Consider the following 9,302-nt stretch of genomic DNA (forward strand, 5'->3'; position numbering starts at 1 on the left):
ACAGGACACTGCCAGCTCTTGTTACACAGAGAACAGAGAGCACTGTCCAATATGAGAAAAAGTGATAGAGAGAGGGACAGAGAAAAGAGAGAGACAGAGAAATGACAAACAGGCAGACAGACAAACAGTGAACATGAAGAGAGGGTGGTGTGACTGAATGAGATGATGACACTCAACAGCTGATATCCCACACTCTTTAACAGTGAGTGGAGGAAGGAAAGATTGTGGGTGGAAATGATTGACAGAGAGTGTGCCACGACCAATACAGACAAACACAAGCACACACACACACACACACACACACTCACACACACACAGGACATGTTGATTTATAACCCCTTACAGCCTATTACTAAGTTAACAATTACTTTTTCTTTTCTCTCAAATGAATACTAGTTATGATAGAGTGTCAAAATGGCACCAAGAATGTTTGAAATGTTTAAAAAATGTTCAGGTAAGAGGGGACACCACATGAAGTAATGTTTCCTCCAAGAAGTCCACAGTTTAGAATGCTTCCGCTGAATGCTTCCACATTAGAATGCTTCCGCTGGAATTCCATCTACCTGCCTACCTTGTTTGTAACTGGAGGATAAAAAATGAACAAACTGTCCTTTCATGTAGATAAATAGATTACTAGTAAGCTGTGCTATTGTTGTCATGATTACATCTGTGTTGTGGAAATTTACTTAGCTTCGCTTTACTTTGCTTTGTGCTTCTATAGTCACAGCATAACAGTCCGTACCTAGGCATGAGAGCCAAGGACATCAGCAGCTCACATGCTGTTCTACCCAAAGAGATAGAAGAAGACTGTATTAACCGTAGAGATAGAAGACACCACCTGTGCTCAGGCTAACCAAAACATAAAGTTCAGATACCTTGTAGGAGCTGTTTTTTCTTTTTTATTTCTTTTCTTCTCTGTGTATAAGGGGAGGGGGACTTGTACTGCAAGTCAGTTCTCTTTCTCTGTGTTGTGGAAATTTACTTTGCTTCATTTTGTGGAAATTTACTTTGCTTTATTTTACTTTGCTTTATGTTTCTATAGTCACAGCAAAACAGTCTGCAGATAAGCGTGTGAGTCAGGGACACCAGCTGCTCACATACTTTTCTAACCACAGAGATAGAAGAAGCCTTCAGCGCTCAGGCTAACCAAAACATGAATTAGCAGATACTCTGTAGGAGTCGTTTTTCTTTTTTTCTCTTTCTTCTGTTCTGTGTATAAGGGGAGGGGGATTGTACTGTGGGTCAGTTCTCTTATTCTGTTAAACAGGGGACGGAACTCAATAAACCTTTTACTTTTACTATTCAATGCATAAAGCTGTCTGTGTTTGATGTGCTCTCATTTTTCCACCACAATCTGGGAGGTCATTATTATGTTAGAGGAAAATAACAGACATCTGACAGCCAATCAGAAACAAGTACTTTCCTTATAAGTAAACCATTATAGTAATATAAGTAGACCATTATAGAGATATAAGTAAACCATTATAGTGATATAAGTAGACCATTATAGTGATATAAGTAAACCATTGTAGTGATATATGTAGACCATTGTACTGATTTTGATTATGATTATTGATTTAACATCTGTAATGGTGGTATTATACTTCACAAATGTCTGTAATGGTGGAGTCACAAAAACATCTCTTTTTATTCATACACATCATTACTATTATTATTACTTGCCAAACTCTATCGGTTTATGTGTTTTGTCATGTCTAGTTTGTATTAGATGAGGTTCTATAAATCATTCTGCAAGTGGTTTTTAAGTTTTTAAGTTTTTAACTAATTATTTCTGAAATGATACATTTTAGCCATAGCAGCTGTGGGTAAAGAGTGGAGTTTTCATTTACATTTACATTTATGGCATTTAGCAGACGCTCTTATCCAGAGCGACTTACAAGAGTGCTTTGTCATTTACTCATAGAATATATCCAAGTACAGTATAGTTGGTTAGAATTAAACATGCCAATGAACTAGAATACTGTAGAATACAGGGATGAATGCTGATACCTAGAAGTGCAAAATACATATGGTCTATCTTAAACAATGAGAAGTGCTATAAACAATAAGTACTAGAGTTTGTTAAAAAGCATAAATAGTGCCCTACAATAAATACTAAATTAGTCAGTCAATAAGGGAGCAGTGTCAGTTGTCCTTTAAATATTCTGCAAATAGATGGGTCTTCAGTCTGTGTTTGAAGACTGCAAGGGAGTTCATTCCACCATCTTGGAGCCAGGGTAGAAAATAATCTCGATGCTTGTCTTCCATGAGACCTGAAGCAAGGTATTTCAAGCCGAGCCGTACTGGAGGTTCAAAGTACTCAAGGTACAGATCGGGCTTTGACCATTGACCTCATGTATGAAGGGGCTGGTCCATTTTTGGATTTGTAGGCAAGCGTCAAGGTTTTAAAACTGATGCGTGCTGCTACAGGGAGCCAATGAAGGGCCGCAGCAGTGGAGTAACATGTGTGAACTTCGGAAGATTGAAGACCAGTCATGCTGCTGCATTCTGGACAAGTTGTAGAGGTTTGATAGCTCTTAGAGGAAGACCAGCAAGTAGTGAGTTGCAGTAGTCTAGCTTTGTGATCACAAGAGACTGCACAAGCACCTGGGTAGCTTCCTGCGAAAGAAAGGGTCAGATCCTTCATATGTTACAAAGGAGGAATCTGCAAGACCAGGTTAGATTAGAAAAATGAGTTGAGAACGACAACTGGTTGTCCAAAGTTACGCCCAGGCTATGGGCAGCTTCGGATGGTGATACCAGGGAGTTCTCAAAGGAAACAGTGAGGTCATGGTAAGGGTTGGGAGTACCTAGGATAAACAGAAGCTCAGTTTTACTGGGGTTGAGCTTCAAGTGGTGGGCTGTCATCTATGATGCGATGTCAGTCAAGCATGCCAAGATACGTCTGGAGACCTGCGTTTCAGAGAGTGGAAAAGAAAGAAATAATTGAGTGTCATCGGCATAGCAGTGGTAGGAGAAACCATGAGAAGATATTATATCACCAAGAGAACGAGTATACAAAGAGAAGAGAAGGGGAAAGAGTCTTGTGGAACACCAGTGGAGAGTCTGCATGGTTTGGACGTGGATCCTCTCCATGTCACCTGATAGAACCGTCCATCCAGATAGGACTGAAACCATCTCCAAGCAGAGCCAGTCACACAAAGCCTGGAAAGAACAGAGGGAAGAATGTTGTGGTTCACTGTGTCAAAGGCTGCTGAAAGGTCTAGAAGAATCAAAACAGATGACTGTTTGGCAGCTTTAGCGGCATTAAGTTTCTCAGTCACCGCTATGAGGGCCGTTTCTGTAGAATGTGCCCGTTTGTAGCCAGACTGATTGGGATTATGCAGCTGGTTCTGGGTGAGAAAAGGAGACAATTGATTATAAACTGCTCGTTCAAGGGCTTTTGAGAGGAAAGAGAGAAGTGATACCGGTCTGTAGTTGGTAACACTGGAGCTGTCAAGTGTGGTCTTCTTGAGGATTGGTACCACCCTGGCAGTTTTGAATGTAGTAGGCACATATCCAGAAGATAAGGAGTTGTTGATGATGACAGAGATGAAAGGAAGCAGATCTCTTGCGATTGTCTGGAACAAAGCAGAAGGAATCGGATCCAGCGGACATGTAGTCGGATTGCTAGAAGTCAGGAGTTGAAGAATTTAATCTGTGGAGAGAGCAGAAAAAGAAGTCAGAGAGTTGGATGTTGGGGAATGCACATTAGTTGGAGGAATGGGAAGAGAGCAAAAGGACTGGCGGATTGCTGCAACCTTCTCCTCAAAGAATGTAATAAAACCTTCCGGAGTAAGAGATGAGGAAGGGGGGAGGGGGCGGATTAAAGAGAGAAGAAAAATAGTGAAGAGCTTGTGTAGATCAGATGATAATGATTTGAATTTCTCTCTGTAGTAGGATGACTTTGCAGATGTTACTTCCAATGAGAACTTGGAAAGCTAAGGTCTGTATGAGCTAAGGTCTGAATCTACATGAGATTTCCTCCACCACCTCTCTGCAGTCTTTAGTTCTCTCCTATGTCCAGCGAAGTGTTTCTGTTAGCCAGGGGGCAGGTGGAGAGGACTTAGCAGGTCTAGAGGAGAGAGGGCACAGAAGATTCATTGATGAGGAGAGTGTAGAAATGAAAGTATTTGTAATTGTATCCAAAGAGAGAGAGGATAGAGAGTCAGGGTGAGGAAGGGTGGACAAAATAGTAGAAGTAAGGGAAGAGGGAGTTATGGAGTGCAGATTGCAACAGAGGAAGGAGGAACATGTTGGAGAGGACTGGATGGAAAGAGAAGGAAGGGAGAGAGAGAAGGATAAAAAGTGATGGTCTGAGAGGTGGAGGGGGGGGGACTGCGATGTCCGATGTTGCGGTGGTATGGGTGAAGATCAGGTCCAGAACATTGCCCGCTTTGTGAGTCGGAGGAAAGTGGTTGAGGGTGAGGTCAAATGCTGTCAACAGTGGAAGGATGCAGGAGGAATGCAACTTGTCTGATGGAAGGTTGAAGTCACCAAGGAGAATGAGTGGATTTCCTTCAATGGGGAAATGAGATAGATGTCGAGCTCATCACTGAAGTGATCTAGGGAACCTGGAGGGTAGTAGATGACATTGATAAGAAGTTTGGTGGGGAAAGACACTTTAATGGCATGAAATTCAAAAGAGGAGATGGAAAATGTAGAGAAGGAAAGTGGAGTGAAATGCTACTCTCGGGACATTAGTAAACCTGTGCCACCACCTCTGCCAAGACGCCTCGGAGAATGCATAAATGAAAAGGCAGAGGACAGGGCAGCCGGAGTCGCCGAGTTCTCAGGGGTGATCCATGTTTCTGTCAGAGCCAGGAAGTGTAGGAAGTGGAGGGATGCTAATGCTGAGATGAAGTCAGCCTTCTGGACAGCAGATTGACAGTTCCAGAGCCCTCCTGCCACCACGATATGTGATGGTGTGAAGCGTTTTGAGTCAGTGAGGTTGCTGAGATTGCGACATCTATGATTGTGTCAAGGAGATCTGTGGGATATGTGGACAGGAATTGTGAAGCATATTTCAGATGCTTGATTTGTGGATGTATGAGATAAAGGATTGAGAGAATATGAGAAGATACTTAGCTGAGTTTGTGAAGTCCTGTAGGTGAGATGTAGGTTTAGACAACAAGCCTTGAATTTCACAGAATCTAAGACAAAAGTAAGTGAACCCAGAGCCTACCTTAACCAACCAGGTGACAAGACAAACCAAAGCACATTGAATCTGATGTTAGCATCGTCCTAATAAGTGCTGAGCCCACCCCTCAATTCACACCTAAGGTCAGGGCAAAACTACACCTGTAGTGAGTCAACACATATGTCAGGGGGGTTATTGTCTGTCATGACAGTGAACTTGGTACCATAAAGGTAGTCGAAGAACTTGTCAGCCACTGCCCGCTTGAGAGCAGGGAATTCAAGTTTGTGTATAGGATATCTTCTTTCACATTTTGAAAGCCAATGGCTTCTATAAGCAATAGCTTGAAGCTAACCATCTTGTTCCTGATATAATGCTGCACCAAGACCATTTAACTGTCATCTGTATGGAGAATGTATAGCTGATCTGGATTTGCAAAGCCTAAAACAGAAGCAGAAGTCATCTTTTCACCTCTCACTAAAAGGTTGCTTCCAATCGAAAGAAGACGGTACTTTAGACAGTACATTTTGGGTTGGGGGATTTCTTTGGGGGAAGATAACCTGCAGTGAGGCCATTTAGAGGGCTGGAGCTCTTCGACTAGTCTTATAATACCCCGCGAACCCTAAGAAGGTCTCCAGCTTTTTAAGGTTGTTTGGTCTTGGCCAGGTAGTAAGGGCAGCAATCTTGCCAGGGTCAGTCCCAACTCCATTTTCATACACAACATGGCCCAAGTACTTGACAGATTTCCTGAAAAAAGGGCATTTCTCTGGAGAGAGTTTCAATCTGAATTCTTTAATTCTTTGTAGGACATGGATGAGCTGATCCTCATGCTCTTCCAGTGTGCTTGAGAATACAATAAGATCATCCAAGAATACCAGGACTTCCTTAAGGTTCATATTCCCCACACACTTTTCCATCAAGTGCTTGGAGCATCCTGTTGAATTCCCTGAAACCTAGTGGTGTCACAAAAACAGTTTTGTGCTTATTCTCTTCTTCAAGCTTGACATGATAATATCTTGACTTAAGATCCGTGACTGAGAAACACTTTGATCCACAAAGAGCTGAAAGGGCTTTCCTAATATATGGTATGACATATGCATCTTTAATGGCCTGGTTATTCAATTTCCTATAATCCACACACAGCCTTATAGCACCACTTTTCTTCTTGATTACTACAATGGGAGAAGCAAAGGGGCTCTCTGACGATGTTGGCATCATGCAGCTCTTGGAGATGGAGTCTCACAGCCTCATAATACAAAGGTAGTATCGGTCTTACCCTCTCCTTGAAGGAAATAGGATCTGAAAGGCAAATGCGATGACAATGGAGACAATGGAGAATCACAAAAGTTGAAGGATATGTCACTTCTCGGGGATCTGGGGTTTTGGGAATGATCCTGAATGGATGTAGGAGGAGAAGTCAACTCAGCAGGGTGAGGACTGGAGGTGGAGATGGAGGACAAGGAAGACAAAGACTTAGGCACTGATAGATCTGCAATATCTCTATTGGTAGGGAGTTTGATGTTATGTTCAGTTGTATTCTGCACAAGAATGGGAACCTTAAAGGAAGACTGGGCTGGGCTGGAGAGTATGTAACTGAAGAAAAACAATCCACCTGGTAGACTGGGTTTAGTGGTTGGATCTACAATTAGGGATTCTCCAAAGAAGGAGAGAATATTCTTTGTAAATCCAGTTAATGCTCTCTTTTTATACTGGCTGAAATGGTAACACTCAACTTGCCCTGCAGTTTCACCATTCCAACTCTCCCACTGTCCCTCTCCACTCTGTGCCTATGACAGAGATTAATAAATAAGGATGGTTCCTAGCTCTTTGTTGATGCATTGCATTCTGGCTACTTAGACAGGCTCTATACAGAACATCAAGTGTATTTTTCCTATAAGTGCAGGGGTTTCAAAGTTTGCTTTACAATCTGGCACAACTATAGCTAAAGTGGCTATTTCTTCAGTTCTGCCAGTAACAGACTCAGGGAAGTAGATAGTAAGTTTGACATAAGAAAGGTATGGCACAACCTGACCTCCTGCACCTTCTATCTCAAGTAGATAATTCAATGGTATTATCGGCAGTGATTTTAGGTGAGTGCTAAGAAAAGACTGGGAAATTGTGCTCACCTGGGAGCCTGTATCAAGGAGGCATTCACAGAGAGTTCCCTCAATAATAATGGAGGATGTACACCTTGATATAACTAGCCCACTAATGGCCACATCTCTAGATTGTGTCACGTCCAGCCCTCATTGGTTCTTGGGGTGGTTTGGGACTCTTATTTGAAGTATGGGTCTCAATATGTCCCTCTATTGACACCTGGCCCAGTTTAAATGCTGGCCATGTCTCATTTTGCATTCCTCTCTGTAATTCTTGTCCACGAAAGCTTTGTTTGGAGAGTTCTCACGCTGTCTTGCTATGTGAGCATCATCATCGCACTTAAAACAGAACCAAGCTTTAGGCTGCAACTGAGGTTCGATTGCTGTCTGATGCACTTGGATGTCTGCATTTGCTGTCTGTTCTGCACTTACTCTAGCTTTACTGGATGCACACCTTGACTCCTCCTTAGATTTTTTTGGAACTCAACTGCATCTTCAAATCAGTGATTTTTGTTTTCCAAGTTCCTCTGTTTTATACCATGTAAGCCTGCCCAACACTAGCATACATGTCAGAATGTGAGCTGAATTCTTTCACCGAATGGACATCCAAGGTCGGCTTGTCTTCTGAGCTATCCTTGTGTCGCTGTAATCTGTCAAATTTGGCAGTTTCTATCTTCTTCTGTACGAAGCTTTGCAAAATCAGGGGATCATCAGTCCTTGACTCCAGCTGTAAGCCTAAAAGCAATGACTGGTCCCAACAACCACATACAGACTGCTTAACCAACTGTCTGTTTATATCTGCTGCTTTTGTACCATTTCATTTTACAGCAAAAATGAGAAAAATTTGAGGTCTCTGAAGAAAATTGGATGCTTTTTCACCTAAGTTTTGATGAGTGTTGAGAAATCTAGCAAATATTTAATCTCCATCCTCCACAAGGCCATATGCTGAATCCAGAAGCTTCACATACTCATGAGGACATGCATGTAAACCCAGCTGTTTCAAAACATCTGAAGCTAGGGGAAGAAGACTCTCCAAAATCTTCCTGCACTGCACATCCTTAGGCACGCAATCAACTCAACATGGGGACACCAAATTTCAAAATCTACTTCTCTCGGCGGTTTTGGGACACGCCCCGAGAATGACCTTAACCATTTGGACCCTTGGTTATTTGTCGAAGCCTCATTTTTGATCACATGCTCACTACTATGCATTGTGCTTCAGGTAGCGTGAGGACATGGGTTGAGACAGAAGATACAGTATTTCTGGTGGCTTTGGTCTGGCTATTGTCTGAATCATCACTGTCTGGGTCAGACTCTGAACCATCATGTTCATCAGGATGGGTAGTCATCAGTGAGGTTTGCTCTGAAACCTGCACTAGTACTCTAATGGGCTCCTCAGTATCAAACTCCACAATGGCACTGTAATTCAATGAACCTGCATTTCCCACCCTTACTATTTTTGTCACTGTCACATACTTCCAAAAAGAGGTAACTATGTCATCATCAATATCAGTATCAGAGATATTACATACGCATAAAGACTTCTGTGCACATACCCCAAACTTTATTTCAATATCCATTTCTGTTAAATCCTTCAAAATCCTATTAAGGGGACAAAATCAGCTTTGCAAAATCAGTTAAGCAAAAGGTAACATTCAACTCACAAAATTCAATTTCAAGATTTACAATACCTAGTAAATACAAAATAAAACCTCCTGGATGGGCTCGCCACTTTTTTGTATAAACCTAGTGTGGTGTGGATGGGAGTTACATCAACCAGGATGAGTAATCCTCAACAGGCCTTTCCTAGGTTCGGTGGGAGGGTTTAAACAGCGAAGAGGCTGTCTGGATTTAACAGATGTATTAAAACAACAACAATAGTAACTGTACATTTTTTTAAAAAGGAACAATGTAGGCATGAATGCACAACAAACAACTGTGTATGTAGGTGTGAATGCACAGTAAACACCTGTGCATGTAGAGGTGATTGCACAGTAAACACCTATGCATGTAAAGGTGAATGCACAGTAAACACCTGTGTATGTGGGTGTGAATGCATATGCTCCTTC

Source organism: Electrophorus electricus, chromosome 2 (genome assembly GCF_041902795.1).
Source record: "Electrophorus electricus isolate QZ-2024a chromosome 2, ASM4190279v1, whole genome shotgun sequence".
NCBI lineage: Eukaryota > Metazoa > Chordata > Actinopteri > Gymnotiformes > Gymnotidae > Electrophorus > Electrophorus electricus.